At 53.0% G+C, this 17366-nt stretch overlaps 1 protein-coding gene across 2 annotated transcripts in view; it reads right to left on the bottom strand.

Annotated features, from left to right (window-relative positions):
* LOC146755900 (cytosolic carboxypeptidase 4-like) overlaps positions 1 to 14165 on the bottom strand; it is a 328030-nt gene extending 313865 nt beyond the window's left edge. For both annotated transcript variants that reach the window (XM_085525040.1, XM_085525039.1), the window contains exon 1: positions 13429 to 14165. The gene's annotated coding sequence lies outside the window, so the exon portion shown is untranslated. The remainder of the gene's footprint in view (positions 1 to 13428) is intronic.
* Between the last annotated feature and the right edge of the window lie 3201 nt (positions 14166 to 17366).

The following is a 17366-nucleotide window of genomic DNA, read 5'->3' as shown; positions in this document are numbered from 1 at the left end:
AATGAAAAAAGAATAAAAAAAATATATTGAAAGCTTCAGATTTCCTTAATCTTTGTGGGAATCATATAATGTGCAACTCAGATCTACCTCTTTGTGCAGTGACTGCCTGTAAATTTGCTAGAGCCTAATATAATATGGCCTTGTGCTTTCCGCTAACTCACCTTCATTTCATTTTCATTACATTTGCTTGGTAGTCAGATTTTGGTGTGTGGATATTTTAAAACAATCTAACTGACATTAGCAAAAAATTAAAAATAAAATTAAAAAAAATGCACAACAGCATCATATCAATTTTTATAGATAAGATACAGAAGAGCAGTTTCCCTTAGTTTTCTGTGCCTCTTTACTTTCTTACCCTCTCCCCTTGTGTGAGAAACTCTCAAAGTCAAAGATTTCTAGTTAGGCAAAGATGGCAGCGATAGCAGCAGTGCTTATTCATTACTGCAATACTGCGCGCACATCCCCTGTTGGCAAGGGAGAAACTGCACACCAGTCAGTGAAATCAATTCTGTTCTATGCCCTAAACCCACTGCAGGTGATGCTCTTATGGCTCTCATTGGTTGAGCATCTCAGGCTCACAGACTCCTCCAGACTGTTGCTAGGATTCATTTCCATAGAAGGTCAATTACCAACCTCTTGTTTTTAGGTCTGCCTTGTACTTTTCTGCGGACAGAGAAGGGCAATGTTTCCAAAAGTCAGTACATTCATTCTGTCCTGTGCTGGGCTCTACCCACCCTGTGTATTTATCTTGTGCTTGTCTCAATTCTCCCCATGTCAGAATGCCCCCAGTCTGAACTTAACTCTGTTCAGCAACTTTCTTGGTGGAAAAACTACTTATACAGCTGTTTTACAAGAGGGTTATACATTCAGTTAGGGCCTACACTATGTACTGAACATACTGGAAACTTCCACTGCAAAAACACAATCTACCTCTCCCATCTGTGCAGCCTTGCAGACCCAGAGCATGCCAGGTTATTTCTGCTTTCATAGCATTTGCATGCTGTAGGGTGAGCACAAGGTTCTGCTGCTTGATTCTTCTGCAAGAGCTGCCTACCGGCAAATGGTTGCAGGGATGGAGGATGTGACAGAAAGCATTTGTCTCCACAAGAGCAGAGTTACATTCAGTGCAGAGTGTGAGAGTCAGGTTGGTGTGGAAAAGCACTGACACGCTGGGGATGATGCAGTGCTCACATGTCTAACACTCACAGACATTACTGTCAGAAGGATGGTGCTGTGTTGTGCTTCTACCTTTGGCAGCCCCTGGAGAAATGCTGTGGCACACAGAACACCTTTGTATTGCACTGACTGCTGCCATGCAGCATGGATTTAACACACCAAATCCAGAGGAGCGTGACTGCATCTAACTGCCCTGAGAAAAACTACTGTAGCTGAAGAGATGAGGAGGCAGCTGCTCATCTGCAGAACAAGCAGTACTGCCAGACATTGGGCCAGGTGAGCACCTCCTGCTGCAGCGTGATGATGACAGGGCTGGAGATGATCTGCAAAGCCAGCTTAAAAGTGGGAGACGTGAGTCAACATGGCAGGAGGACAGAGGTGTTAGGGAGCAGCCAAGGCATCAAAGAGTATCAAAAGGCTTTGAAAGGTATCACAAAGTGACAGCCAGGAAGACTGGGATTATCATGAGCAGCAACCTGGATGCTAGAGATTATTTGCTCCCATACAAAATGGTAGAGATCTTGCTGCAGACATCCCAAAGCCAGGCAAAATGGGAACCCAGAGCTCTGCCTGCACGAACCCCACAGCCAGAGTGTTGCAAGCTGAGCTGCCTTGCTGTTTGTTGCATTCATCCCAATCCCTGTGATTGAAGACTCAGAATGCAGTCGAGGCGATGACTGAGCATGAGAGTGACTTTATTCAATAAAAGACAGGAGGGCTTGAGAGGTCAAGGGTGAAGATGGGACTCCTCTTGTCAAGATGAGAGTGGCTCAGAGCTGGTGCTGCTGCCTGGTGCCTGGGACTGGCAGCCTGACTCTAAGTCCCCATCTAAGATGCTCAGCTTCACCTCACTGATGCTGCCCTGCTCCTGCATGGTGGTGCTGCTGCTGGGGCACTCGGGCTATGCTTGGGATGGGCAGCACTGCAAAGGCACTTGTTATGGTTTTGCAATTTGGTTGGTGTTGGTATTCCACATCAGAACACCATGCTAATAATGGGAGTAAAGGGGACAAGTTTTTTTCCTGTGAACTGCCTTAATGAGCATGTGGGGTGGGGCACCGGAAGGGAAGTGAGGAAGGGGACGGGGTTGCTGGACCGGCTCGCTGCGAGGAGACAACGTGGTCAGAGCTTCCTGCCTTCCACAGCTCCATCGGTGAGATTGGGGACTTGGTATTCTCTTTGTTGAGACTCTCTTGTTGTTTGTTTAGCATTATTAGGTTATTAAACTGCCATTCGTTCTCAGATCACCTTTTTCCTCCCTCATTTTTGGTTAGACCTAATCGCAATCTCCCTTCCCTTCCCCATCTCCCTAAACGCACGTGGCCAGGCCACGCCGGGCCGCCCCGCATTGCCGCTAGAGAAAAGGGGGAGGGCTTTTGTTCCTGCTGCCCCGGGTTGTGCCCACTGTCCCGGAGTGAGCTCTAGAGAGAACTCCGTGACATTTTTGGTGGAGAATGCGGGCAGAGCTCAGGGCAATGTTTTGGGCAGTAATTAGGTGGTTTTTTTCAGCAGCCCTGTATGTAGGACTGATAGTCCCTAGGTTCCTGTGGTCCTGGCTTAAGGACTTCCTGATGTTGGGGGTAGGGGTAGATTTATTAAGCCGATGGCTGGCAGGGATAGAGATATCTGCCTGGCTCCCTTCCAGACTAACGAACATCACAGGCAACGTGCTTGAACTGGCTCACGAATGCTCTGAATTCCTTAAGTATGACTGGGGTGTCAATTGGAATACTGTGTTGTTAGTCTCTCTGATTGTAGTAGTTTACTATAAATTGCAGAGAGACTTGCAAAGAATAGTGCAGAGAGACTCAGGAAAAGGGCCAGAAGCATCGGGACCCCCAGTATCAGGTAATCTCACCCCTGAACACCAGAGGGACCTTGGGAAATTAATAGAACCCCTGAGTGAGTGTGGGAGATCAGGGGGATCTCAGAACGAATGGCTTATGAAAAAGATAGAGAGTCTCGAGAATGAGATCCAAATCCTAAGGGGAAGGCAACAAGTTAATCCCAGCCGACCACAGGAAGCACCAGCATCAGTGTCAGTCGCCCCAGTGGAAGGCCAGAGATGGGAACGTGTGTCCTCACGTCTGGAACGGATGGAGGAAGTAGAGGAAGATCCGGGCGAGGGACCCTCCCCAAAACCACCAAGGAAGGCAACTCAGAAGACTAACAGACATGGAGAAGATAGTGACGATGAAGGCCAGAGATGGGAGCGTGTGCCCTCACGTCTGGAACGGATGGAGGAAGTAGAGGAAGATCCTGGTGAGGGACCCTCCCCAAAACCACTGAGAAAGGCAACCCAGAAGACTAACAGACGCGGAGAAGATAGTGATGATGAGGGAAAAGTCACTGCTTCCTCTACTCATAAACCTCTGAAAATTACTGAAATCCAAAGTGCGAGAAAGGAGTTTGCCCGACTCCCAGGTGAACGCCTTGTCACTTGGCTGCTCCGGTGTTGGGACAATGGGGCCTCCTGCATGTCTCTAAGCTGCGATGAGGCTCGTCAATTAGGAAACATTGCTCGAGACTCATCTATTGATAGAGGGATCAGCAGATGTCTCGATGGAGTCGCCAATCTCTGGGAGAGGATTCTATCAGCTGTAAAGGCAACCTGTCTTCTCAAAAGTGATTTGGAGCCTGTACTGGAAAAATGGAGTACAGCTGAGGAAGGTATCCAGTACCTGAGAGAAATGGCTGTGGCAGAAATGCTGTTCGATCCCACGTTTATCCCTGGGGACCCAGAGGATTACCATGACCCAGAAAAGGTGAGCGGTACTCCGGAAATATGCAAGAAACTCATACGGTCAGCACCAGTGAAGTATTCCAGTATACTATTAACGAACTCTAACAGGTATGATGAGCTGGATAGGAGACCTGAAATTTTTGAGCTCATCCTTTCACTGCAAAATATCGAATACTCACTACTGCCACACCGTACCACCATCGCAGCCATCTGTAAAATGGTGGATAGAATGGACCGAATGGAGAAAAGACAGGACAACATGCAGAAGAGCTGGTCTGCGGCAAGGAACCACAGTGAACCTGTGGCAGTCTCAGCTGTCAGACGCAAACGCACACCTGTCCGAGTGAAGGACCGCAGTGAGCCTATGTCACGTGGTGCCATGTGGAACTACCTGCGTGACCATGGAGAGGATATGAAGAAGTGGCATGACGAACCCAATTTTGTACTGCGAGCTCGGGTAAGAAAATTACAAAAGAGGTCAGCCACTACTGAGGTTGCCTCTACCGCTGTAGACAACCAATAGAGGGGCCCTGCCCTCAGCCAGGGGGGGGAAAGGGATAATAGAGTGTATTGGACTGTGTGGATTCGGTGGCCTGGCACATCAGAACCACAAAAATATAAAGCACTGGTGGATACCGGTGCACAGTGCACTCTGATACCCTCAGGTTTCGAAGGGACAGAACGGATACATATACATGGGGTGACTGGGGGTTCGCAGGAACTGTCTGTATTGGAGGCCGAGATAAGCCTCACTGGTAGAGACTGGCAGAAACATCGCATAGTGACTGGCCAGGGGGCTCCTTGCATACTTGGAATAGATTACCTAAGAAGGGGACATTTCAAGGACCCCAAAGGATACAGATGGGCTTTTGGAATAGCTGCTATAGAAACAGACAATATTAAGCAGCTGTCTGATTTGCCTGGCCTATCAGGGGACCCGTCTGCTGTGGGGTTACTACGGGTGGAAGAACAACGGGTACCAATTGCCACGAGAACAGTACACAGACGACAGTACCGTACTAATAGGGATTCCTTGCTCCCTATCCATAAGCTCATTCAACAACTAGAAAGTCAGGGAGTAATTAGTAAGACCCATTCACCCTTCAATAGCCCCATATGGCCAGTGCGCAAAGCCAGTGGAGAATGGAGGCTGACAGTAGACTATCGTGGCCTTAATGAGGTCACACCCCCATTGAGTGCTGCAGTGCCAGACATGTTGGAACTCCAGTATGAACTGGAATCAAAAGAGGCAAAATGGTATGCCACCATTGATATTGCCAATGCATTCTTCTCTGTCCCTTTGGCCACAGAGTGTAGGCCACAGTTTGCTTTTACTTGGAGGGGTGTTCAGTACACTTGGAATCGTTTGCCCCAGGGGTGGAAACACAGCCCGACCATCTGCCATGGGCTGATCCAAGCCACATTGGAACAGGGCGGTGCTCCAGAGCACCTGCAGTATATAGATGATATCGTTGTGTGGGGTGATACAGCGACGGAGGTTTTTAAAAAAGGAGAACGAATAATCCAGATCCTCCTGTCTGCTGGTTTCGCTATTAAGCGAGACAAAGTGAAGGGCCCTGCCCAAGAAATCCAGTTTCTTGGGGTGAAATGGCAAGATGGGCGTCGCCACATCCCAATAGACGTGATCAACAAAATTACTGCAATGTCTGCGCCCACTGACAAAAAAGAGACACAGTCCTTCCTGGGTGTGGTAGGCTTCTGGAGGATGCACATCCCAAATTATAGCCTCATTGTGAGCCCCCTCTATCAGGTGACCCGAAAGAAGAATAGCTTCGCGTGGGGCCCTGAACAGCAGCAGGCCTTTGAGCAAATCAAGCAAGAGATAGCCCGTGCTGTGGCCCTGGGGCCAGTACCGATGGGACAGGATGTGAAGAACATCCTTTACACGGCTGCTAGGGAGAAAGGTCCCACTTGGAGCTTGTGGCAGAGAACCTCAGATGAGACCCGAGGCCGACCCCTAGGATTCTGGAGTAGAGCATACAGGGGGTCAGAAGAGGGCTACACTCCAACTGAGAAGGAGATCTTAGCCGCATATGAAGGGGTCCGGGCTGCCTCTGAGGTAATTGGCACCGAAACGCAGCTTCTCCTGGCACCTCGACTTCCAGTGCTGAATTGGATGTTTAAAGGGCAGGTTCCCTCCACTCACCATGCCACAGATGCCACATGGAGTAAGTGGGTTGCACTAATCACACAGCGGGCCCGGATGGGGAACCTCAGCCGTCCAGGGATCCTAGAAGTGATCATGGACTGGCCCGAAGGTAAAAAGTTTGAAGCACCACCAGCAGAAGAGGTGTCACGCGCCAAAGAGGCTCCCCCGTACAATGAACTTCTGGAAAATGAAAAGAAGTTCGCCCTGTTCACTGATGGATCGTGCCGCATTGTTGGGAAACATCGCAGATGGAAGGCTGCAGTGTGGAGCCCCACACGACAAGTTGCAGAGGCCACGGAAGGAAGAGGAGAATCGAGTCAATTTGCGGAGGTAAAGGCTGTCCAGCTGGCCCTAGACATTGCTGAGCGGGAGAAATGGCCAGTGCTTTACCTCTATACTGACTCATGGATGGTGGCCAATGCCTTATGGGGGTGGTTGCAGCAATGGGAACAAAACAACTGGCAGCGGAAAGGTAAACCTATTTGGGCCGCTGAACTATGGAAGAACATTGCTGCTCGAATAAAGAACATGGTCCTAAAGGTGCGTCACGTAGATGCCCACGTGCCCAAGAGTCGAGCAACAGAGGAGCAACAAAATAACCACCAGGTAGATCGAGCTGCCAGAATTGAGGTGGCTGAGATAGACCTGGATTGGCAGAATAAGGGAGAGTTATTCCTAGCTCGGTGGGCCCATGAGACCTCAGGCCATCAAGGCAGAGATGGAACACATAAGTGGGCTAGAGACCGAGGGGTGGACATAACTATGGACGCTATTGCGCAGATCATCCATGATTGTGACACCTGTGCCATGATCAAACAGGCCAAGAGGATGAGACCTCTCTGGGGGGAAGGGCGATGGGAAAAGTATAAATATGGGGAGGCATGGCAGATTGATTATATCACCCTGCCAAAGACTCGTAATGGTAAGCATTATGTACTCACCATGGTGGAGGTAACCACTGGGTGGCTTGAGACATATGCGGTACCCCATGCCACTGCCAGAAACACCATATTAGGCCTAGAGACACAAATCCTGTGGCGACATGGCACCCCAGAGAGGATTGAATCAGACAATGGGACTCATTTCAAAAATTCACTGGTGAGCACTTGGGCCAAAGAACATGGCATCGAGTGGATCTATCACATCCCCTATCACGCACCAGCCGCTGGTAAGATCGAGCGCCACAACGGTTTGCTGAAAACCACGCTGAAAGCGATGGGTGGTGGAACATTTAAGAACTGGGAGAAACATCTAGCAGAAGCCACCTGGCTGGTAAACACCCGAGGATCAGCCAACCGAGACGGCCCTACACAGTCCAACTCCCTGCGTACTGTGGAGGGAGACAAGGTTCCTGTGGTGCATGTAAAGAATATGCTGGGAAAAGCGGTTTGGGTCCTTCCAGCCTCTGGAAAAGGGGAGGCCCCTCCGTGGAACTGTCTTTGCACAGGGACCTGGGTGCACCTGGTGGGTGATGCAGAAGGATGGGGATGTTCAGTGTGTGCCACAGGGAAATCTGATGCTGGGGGAGTGCAGCCTGTGATTCCATGTGTGTATATATATATATATATATATCTGTATGTACATATGTAATGCATGTTAACTACTGTTCTGTTTATATGTTGATAAAAGTTAGGCATGATGTGATGATGTGTAATAAGGGGTGGAATGTTATGGTTTTGCAATTTGGTTGGTGTTGGTATTCCACATCAGAACACCATGCCTCATAATGGGAGTAAAGGGGACAAGTTTTTTTTTCTGTGAACTGCCTTAATGAGCATGTGGGGTGGGGCACCGGAAGGGAAGTGGGGAAGGGGACGGCGTTGCTGGACCGGCTCCCTGCGAGGAGACAACGTGGTCAGACCTTCCTGCCTTCCACAGCTCCATAGGTGAGATTTGGGACTTGGTATTCTCTTTGTTGAAACTCTCTTGTTGCTGTTTAGCATTATTGGGTTATTAAACTGCCATTCGTTCTCAGATCACCTTTTTTTTCTCCCTTACTTTTTGTTAGACCTAATCGCAATCTCCCTTCCCTTCCCCGTCTCCCTAAACGCACGTGGCCGGGCCGCGCCGCACTGCCGCTAGAGAAAAGGGGGGGGGGGCTTTTGTTCCTGCTGCCCCGGGTTGTGCCCACTGTCCCGGAGTGAGCTCTAGAGAGAACTCCGTGACAATGAGGAATTATAAACTGGAATACCAGATACCTGGCAACGTAACAATGCTTTGGCAATGAAAACAGCTTTATTCATCTCTGTAATAAACCAAACCAAAACAAAACAAAAACAACAATCCAACATGACATTGACAGAGAAACTTGAACAACAACAACAAAAAACTTCAAGGGAAAAAACAGGCATTCAACTTTCAAGTCAGCTAATCGTGTGTTCTCATGGAAATGATCTTATAGGAGTTCTTGTTGAGAAACTCAGCAGGAAGAGCAACCTCAAAAATAAAGCATGAGACATGGTTTTGCAGCACTGGGAACCAGATACAAGCACTCAGTTTGCCAGTCCCATGCTATGCAATTAAAGAAGCCTTTACTGAGGTTTCCCATTAGCCACTGAATTAGCCATTTGACAAATCACCTTTTGCATTATTCAGCCTGCTCAGGACAAACATTATCTGTAGAGTGATTTAACCCACAAGAACATGAGAACTGCTACACTGGCTTAGGCCAGCAGAACAGCTCCAGCCCCAAGCCACAGGCAGCAGGCAGCCAGCAAGGCAGGCACGGGGGAATGGAGCCCTGTGGCCAGCGCTGCCACCCTCCTCTGCACCAGGCACTACGTCAATGTGCACTCAGACACAGACCTTCCCCTAGGTCTTACTCCCTTTAGGCATCACAGACTTCACTACACCCTTCTAAATGACAGGACTATTTGGCAGCTAGGACAGCTGTCACTGAAATCCATGACCCCAGTTCATGGCAGGGCAATGGACTCCTCTGACTAACAGTCTGGATCTCAGATTGTCCACCTATGATTGTAGTAAGGGCACTGCACAGGGTGTTCAGAGAAGCTATGGATGCCCCATCCCTGGAGTTGTTCAAGGCCAGGCTGGATGGGGCTTTGGGTAACCTGATCTAGAGAAAGATGTAAGCATTAGAACTAGATGATGACTAAGAGCTTTTCCAACCCATACCATCCTATGATTCAAGGAGCTGAAGATGGCACAGTACCTGTCCCTGAGCATCAGGGGACCAAATACCAGACTTGAGACCTTTTCTGAGAACCATACATTTAACTTCTCTGTGGCCCGTCTCAACATCCTACAGATACCAATTGCTCTCAGTTCCTCTACAGGTTTTCTTACTTCAAGAACCATAAGCAAGAGATGCCACAGAAAATTACTATTATTACCATTCCATCATAGTCTGAAGGCCAGTCAGACACAGAATCACCAACGCAACCACTTTTGCAGCAGGGTTAACTGGGAACATTTATGAAAGCTTGGAACTAGAGTATCATCTTTTACCCCGGGATCTGTACTGCCAGTTCCAAAACACTACCTGGACAGCAATTACTATTGCACCACAGCATGCAGTGAGATCAGCCCCTCCACCTGCAATTAATTCCTGGTGTGTCCCTTTGGGGCAGCATACAGCACAGCTCCCACTCACCCAGAGCTCAGGAGCTGACAGATCAGTTAACCTGGTCAGGAGAACCTCATGCTCCTCTCTGTCAGCTCCCCTGCTGCCAAGCACAGGTGGGTACCCACATTAGCGCTGTTGTGGATGAGGGGTGGCCCCAGCAGGAGCACCACTGAAGAACATTGGCTGGCTGCCTGGGCCTGCTGCACACCTACAACAGACAAGAAGGTGCTTCTTCCAGGGTTTGTTTCCAAAATGATGTCTCAAACTTCACAGTATTCAGCATGCAGGAACCATGTAGTCAGAAGGTATATCTGACTAATCAGAAGCAAATCTTCCCATTGTATCACAAAGTAAACAATTATTTTATATATATTTATGGAGGGAATGGCTCACTTTTAAGCAACAAAAGCCTGTAGTTGTTTGGATTTGGCCTTAGAGGCTTGAGTATGTCTCCAGTACTGCTTCGATTCAACCGTATTTCTTTTTGCTCTCCATCTGCACCATAACACGCTTTCACTTCCAAAGCATTTCAGGTAACAACTTGAAGAACAATTTTTATTTTAAACATACACACACATCTCTTAGCATAAAACTCATCAAGTAGTGTCAGCAAGCACATTTTAATAGCATAATATCGAAAAGTAATTTTACTACTATCTAAGAGTCTGAAGTCTGCAGAGGATATATTTAGATGCATATAAATAGACAACAGTCGGTGATGTCTGGTCAAAGGAGTACAAATCTTTCCTAATGCATGGAATTTGCCTGGCCCCAAACACTGCAACAGCACTTAGACAAGCCTTTTCTACTTGGCTCAAATTCTGCCAGGCCTGTTAATAACAAAGCTATTAGCATGATTTTCTGGATGGGTTGCTTGCTTAGAGAATATTCAAAGATTGTTCTAATAAACTAAACCCGTTACCACATCTGAAAGCATAGGAAATATTGATCAACAATGGAAAGCCATTATCCTTTCAGCATTTAACATATCCCCATGCGCCCCAACAGACCGACAAGCTCTCCAGGTACCTTTGGACGCTCCATCTCCCCACTGCTTGCAGGCACCTTTGCTTGCCCAGACCACACCAGCGGGAACACCATCCCCATCTTCTGAAATTTTTGGAAAACAATGTACACCAAGGCAGCTGCGTGGGGAGCTCAGTTACAGATTGGCCTGGGGAAGCTCCGTTTCCCTCTTTCTGTGCTGTTCTGACACATTTGTTTTTGGGTTCCCACCTGTTTTGCCCCACATACCTCATCAGTCCCATTCTTAGGTTGGACAACACCTTACCTTCTTCCTCTACCTCATGGTCAACATCTACCAATGTTCATAATGATGCAGCCAAATACAAATCTCTTCAGGCAAAAGATTTGTACAACAAATTCAAAGACAGCACCCAAGAAACCATCTGAATAACACTGCACCTCCTTGAGCATAAACCAAAGATGAGATTGATGAGTGCAAGGAGTCCATTCCTGGACTTGTGTAGGTTTTAGTAAGCCACAAAACTGGTAGACCAGCTCAGCTTCTAACTCATGCGAGACTCTTCAAATAGCCAGGATTTATTTCCACTGACTGCATTGCCATGAGAAAACTGGTAACTGCTTTTTCTGAAAGAAGAAATGCAAGCTAATATACCATGGGAAGCTTCTTAGTAAGCTTTGTGACTGGAGGCCTAGCTGGCAAGCTTGGGTGTGCATTTTGATACAGCCTTAATGCATTAAAATGCATTTATTATGCATTTAAACAAATGCATAATCCCTTGAGAACAGTTTATATTTAGAAATGTAGATCAGAAAGGTGTTTGGGCACTGAGAGCATTCAGTTTCTGGTATGGTTCTTCCTGCAGAATTGAACCTGACTCTCAGACCAACAGAGAGGAATCGCTGCTCCACGTTTTGGAGCACAGCGGCTCCACCCCACCAGGACAGATTCCAGCAGTAAAACACAGCAGTGGGCTGACACCAAGGGGAGACCCACACACAGCCCACGGCTCCAGGGGATGACTCCAAGCTAATGGAACCAGGCAGAGGCCCCACCACACCACGAGGCACACACTGCCCCAACAGCCCTGGGCACTGTGCTCCTGCCGATGGCTGCAGGTAGGATGGGTGCTGCCAGAACCAGCCCAGCCCTCCCAAGGAAGTAGAAACCCTTTGACACACAGTTATCACCAAAAGGCTCCAACAACCCAGGGAGGATCCATCCATCCCACTGCTTTGTTGTCTGTCGACCTTCACTTGAAAAGGGCTGGACATGCAGCATTCAGACAAGGATTCTCAGAAGGAATGAGCAGACACCACCTTACTCTGGGGACATGTAAACGTGAATGGGAAAGATCAGTAACCAGCAACATGACGAGAAAGGCATAGGTATCCTGGGCTGTCAAGCTCTGTAGGAGACAGCCAGAGACCGTGCAGGGACAGCCCCAGCTAAAGGCTCCCAGCTTTCCCCTCCTTGGTTTGGGGGCTGGTCAGATGATGTTCACACCAGCAGCTAAGGCCAACACACCCTCCTGTTCCAGTTGCTCAATGCAATGAAAATTGCCTGCCCTGGAGACATGACAGACCAGGCTAGAGAGAGAAGACAACAGCACAGGAGAGGAAATACTGCTGCCCTGTATCACAGAAGAAAATGACAGAGGGCAGTGGCCATGATCTGCAGATGCCATGCTGATGCCAAGCCAGCGCCTGGCAAGCAGCAAAACCACGAAGGGCTGTGACAGCTCCTCGCCCACCTCTGCCCGTGCTCCCCAGGTGTGGCAGCACTGAACTGCCCCTCCGTGTAGCCGCCCTCCGTGGCCCCCTCCTCAGCTGCAGCCGATCCCTGCAGGGAGGTTTGTTTGTTCCTGACATCAACATGGCTGCAAGGTTTCGGCTGGCTCCTCAACAACTGCCGCGCTGTCTCCCCTAACGGGAACCTTCCATCAGAAAAAAAAATAAAAAAATAAAAAAAAGGTTGATTGTGTCCTACATTTGCTTTCCCGCAGACGAGGAGCGCTCACTACACACAAAAAGGAGGGGAGGGGAAGGGACGGCACTTAACACAAATCCTGGGATCCCGGGGACAAGCGACAGCCTCCCAGGACAGAGGTGCAATGAGAGGCGTGTGCCGGGCGAGGGCAGCGGGACGGCGCGGCTGACGGGAGCCTCCCGCGGTGAGGGCAGGCGGCAGGAGGGAGCCGGGAGCCGCATCTCCGCACACCCGGTGCGTTCCCTGCGGAGGAGCTCAGGAACCCCCCGCAGCCGGAGGAGCCGAGCCGTGCCCCCGAGCGAGCGCCCGGCAGGACCGCGGGCACGGCCGCGACCCCGGCAGCGCAGGGCTCGGGCGGCACCGCGCAGCCCCGGCCCGGCCCGGCGGTGCCGGCGCTCCCCAGACGGCGGCAGCACCGCGCCAAGGAGCGGAGGGGGCGGCGGCCGCCGCGGTATCCGCGGCCCTGCAGCACCCCCAGCCGCGGGCGGCCGCCGGCGCCGTCCCGCGGGCAGCGATGGGAGCGCGGCCCGGCCCGGCCCGGCTCGTGGCGCCCACCCCACCCTCGCCCCGCGCGGCCCCGCGGCCGCCGCCCCCCCGGGAGGGGAGTCCCAGGCGCCGGCGGACACCCCGTCCCGTCCCGGTGCGATGCGGGGCGAGCCCTGCACGGAGCCGGGCGGGACCCCGCCGCTGGCGCCCTCCCGCGCCCCTTCCCCCATGAATAAGTAACGGCGGCTGCAATGCGGCGGGAGCCGGGCGACGGCCGCCAGCTCCGCGATTACCTGGTGCCTCTCGGGGAAAGACGGCGTCCGGAGCGCTTCCCCTGCAGCGGCGGCCGCGGCCGGGCTCCGGCGGGGCTTCAGACTCTCGCAGCAGGCAGGCTGGCCGCCTCTCTGCCCTGTGCCATGGCTCAGCAGCCGCATCCTAGACCGGCTCCGCGGTGGCGGCTGCCGGCGGCCGCGGAGGGAAGGGCAGCCCGCACGGACGGCCCCATGGAGCGCGGCGGCTCGGCTCCGGCTCCGGCTCCGGCTCCGGCTCCGGCGCGGGCAGCGGCAGCGCACATGCACACACGCACACACCGCGCCGGGCGGGCGGGAGGCGGGGGGACGGCGCGGGCGCGGGGCACGCAGCGGCGCAGCCCTCCGAGCCCGCTCGCATCGCCCCGCCGCGGGCAGCCCGCGCCGCTCCGCTCCGCGCCCGCCGACCTCGCGGTGGAGCCGAGCCGGGTGAATCCTCGCCGAGCGCTGCGTGTCCGCGCTTCGCTGCGGAACGACGGAGCTTGGAGGGGGGGGGGGGGGGGGCCGCGGAGCCTCCCCGGGGGCACCTACGGCGCGGCGGGCGGCAGGGCCATGCGGCTCCGCGCTCAGGCGGAGCAGCCGCGGCGCCGCGCGGTGCGGTGGGGCAGGGCGGGGTGCTCGGCCCGGCCCTTCGCTGCGCCCATCCTCCGCACCGAGCGCTGCCGCCCGGCCCCAGCCCCCGCCAGCGGCGCCGCGCGATGCAGCACGGAGGCGGCCGCCGCCTCCCCCGCGCCGCGCCGCCGCGCCGGGGCGGGCACGGGATGCGGGCGCTCCCCGCCCCGCACGCACGGCTGAGCCGCAGCCGCCCGACCGCGCGCAGACGTGTCGCGGGCCGGGCAGCCGCGCACCGGGCGGGGCAGCGCCGACAGGGAGCACGGAGCCACGAGTCTGACCAACGCTCGGGTCGGGATGCGGGAGGGACGCGGGACCCCGGGCCCCGTGGGGAGGCGGGTGCGTGAGGAGCGGAGCGGAGAGGAGAGGAGAGGAAAGGAGAGGAGCGGAGAGGAGCGGAGAGGAGAGGAGAGGAGCGGAGAGGAGAGGAGAGGAGAGGAATGCTGCTGCCACCGCTCAGGAGCGTTTTCGGCTTTCGAGCGGCTTTTCCGCTGAGGGAACCGGCAGAAACGGCTGCGGCGCCAGGAGGAGCCACGCACGGATTCGAGGCGGCGTTGGAAGCCGAGCGCGGAGCTGCGCGGAGCGGAACCGTCTCCTGCCGGCCCGGCCCCGGCCCCGACACGCGGCTGGGTGGAGGAGATGAGCCCGGCGCGGAAATGAGAGGTTACGTTGTCTCCGGGGTCAATAAATTCTGTAGGCGTCAGGGTTTTAGAGGTTGTTTCCTGTCTCCAGGACTCCTAGCAGTGTGCAGCTCTGACATTTTGAAACCTTGGTCCGGTTTTCTCAGAAAATGACAGCGATGTTACAGCACGGCGAGCAGAGCACAGCGACAAACACTGCCTGCCCGGAGAGGAGCCGCCGTACCTTGCCAACATGCAGCAACCCTGCGCCTGGAAAGAGGCCCCCACCACTGGCCATGAACCCTGGCCCCTCGGCCACCCTCCCGTGGGGACAGCAGTGGTGCCGCTTGGCTGGGGCTGTCCCCACTCTCATGCTGCCTGCAGCTGGAGGAGCGTGGGGCCAGGGTTACTGTGGAGCATGTGGGTACAGCCCATCGTTGTGCCGGGATGGATGCAATGCTTCTGGATACCTTGTGCTGGGCGTTGTGCTGGGTGCGCACGTGGGGGGAGCACAGCCCCAGAAGAAGAAGAAAGCTGCAGCGCTGCACCTCACACCTTCCTCCTGGAAACCTTCCTGCCCTGGGATCCAGCGCCTGGGGTCAGTGTGAGCAAGGAAAGGGAATGCGGCTTTGCTCCCAGACCCATCTCTGTGCAGCCTGAGGACACAGTTCTTGCAACCTCTAAGGGGGAAAAGGAGCATTGTTTTGAGATCAGCACCACAGCTTGTGCCTGTGGACCATCAAAACTGCCCTTCCCAGAGCAGTGGCCACCTCTGCCCTATCAGCAACTGCTGCCTGGGGCTGGGAACTGAGGATTGGCACTGAGGGCAGCTCTCCTCTATCCATTTTCAAGCCCTCTGCTCCATGGATCAGGATCAGGCTGTTACAAGGGCAGAGAGGCCCAAGTGATGAAGGAAGGGAGCGACTGATTCCTCTGCTCCCCTAAGAGAAAAGCCACGTCAGAAAGTTGGCTTTGCCAGGGTTTTCTTGTGCATCCCTAATTTTCAGTTCTATCACTGCTGTCTTTTAGAACTGGAGGGAGTGTGTTCGGTGTTCCTCAGTCCCATGCTTGGCCCTGCTCAGCATTAGCAGTGTGCTCCCTGGAGGGAGCAGACAGACAGGAAGGCGCTCTGTGGTAATGCATCTGCAGTCTTGGCTGACCTCTGCCACATGGAGCAGCCTCCTCAGGCCTCTCATTCCCAGCATTTGCTGCCTTGGCACTCCGTTCTGGCCCAGGAGCAGCAGGGCGGGCACAGCAGCGGTGCCAGCTGTGTTCTGGTGCGAGGAAAGGAAGCAAATGTTTGGGTATGACTTTCTTGGTGACAGGAGAAGCTTGTTCCAAGTCAGGCTCATAGTGGAGGCTGCACTGCTTTGCTACCATCCAACACAAACACCAGGTCTGGGTCAGAATCACTCTGAACAGGTACTGTGACAGCACCTCCCAGCAGCTGCCTCCTCACAGGCAGGTTCAGGAACATCCTGCACCCTCTGCTCTCAGGGCTGTGCAGGGGCTACTGCCAGCTCAAAATTCATGCTGGGCATGGGCCTGAAATGGCCCTGCTGCTTTGGTAACATCCCCAGGGAAAAATGCTCTTTTCCAGAGGGTCTGGGAGCGCTGAGAGGCAGGTGGCCATGGGGAGCACCCGCTGTGCCACAGCTCAGCCACTGTACCTGCACTTCCACCCTTCCCCACGAGCCCTTGAGGGAGCTTTGTTTTACTGCAGCCTTCAGGAACAGGATAAATGCCTTCTTTCTGACAGAAGACCACTTGTTACCCTATATTCTCCTTTCGTAGGTATCATTCAAGAATTGTTTGATAGAATCACTGAGTGGCTTGAGTTGAAAGGAACCATTGAAAGTCATCCCATCCACCTCCCCTACAATGCACAGAGACACCCACAGCTCTGTCAGGAGCTCAGAACCCATTTCCTGACCTTAAGGGCCTGCAGGGATGGGGCACCACCACCTCTTTGGGCAAATTGTGCAGTGCCAACACCGCCCTTATTGTAAAAACTTATGTCCAATTTAAATATCCCATCTTTCAGTTTGAAACCATTTAACCATTTTCCTCTGGATGAACACACCATCAGGTCTGTGTCTCCCCTGAACTGAGGACTCCACATATGGAGCAGTGCTCCAGGTGAGGTCTCACAGAGCAGAGCAGAGGGGTGGGATCACCTCCCTCAGTCTCTGACCACCCTGTTTTTTGTGCAGCCCAGGGTACAGTTGGACTCAATGATCTCTAGAGGTCCCTTCCAACCCCTACAGTTCTGTGATTCTGTGATACAGTTGTCTTTCTGGGCTGTGAGGGCACATTGCTGGCTCACAGACATCACTTTGGTCTCTTTTGGCTGAAATAAAGATGGAAGGCTGCAGCTACGTGCTGTACCTGTCATGCTGCCCAAGTGCTTCCTGCCCCCCAGAGCCATGTGCCCCACTCAGCCCTAGGCACAGTGGCTGCTTGTCCCCACCTGCTTCACACCATAACCCCTTGCTGGCCTTGCAGCTGGGGAAGATGCCATCAGTTAGAAGTGCTGCCCAGCAGCTGGGAACGCAGGCGTTTTTCTTGGGGAAAGGAAGGAGAAATACTTTCCTAAGGTGTTGTGTGCAAACCTGGGGAAGTGACAGATTAGGGAGACAGTCTGGATTGAGCAAAATGCTTAAAAACAAACCAAAACCACCTCTGAGTGCT

Source organism: Coturnix japonica, chromosome 29 (genome assembly GCF_054131305.1).
Source record: "Coturnix japonica strain WE chromosome 29, WE-NBRP24, whole genome shotgun sequence".
Taxonomy (NCBI): Eukaryota; Metazoa; Chordata; class Aves; order Galliformes; family Phasianidae; genus Coturnix; species Coturnix japonica.
The sequence above is the reverse complement of the archived record's forward strand: the minus strand, read 5'-3'. Positions and strand labels throughout refer to the sequence as shown.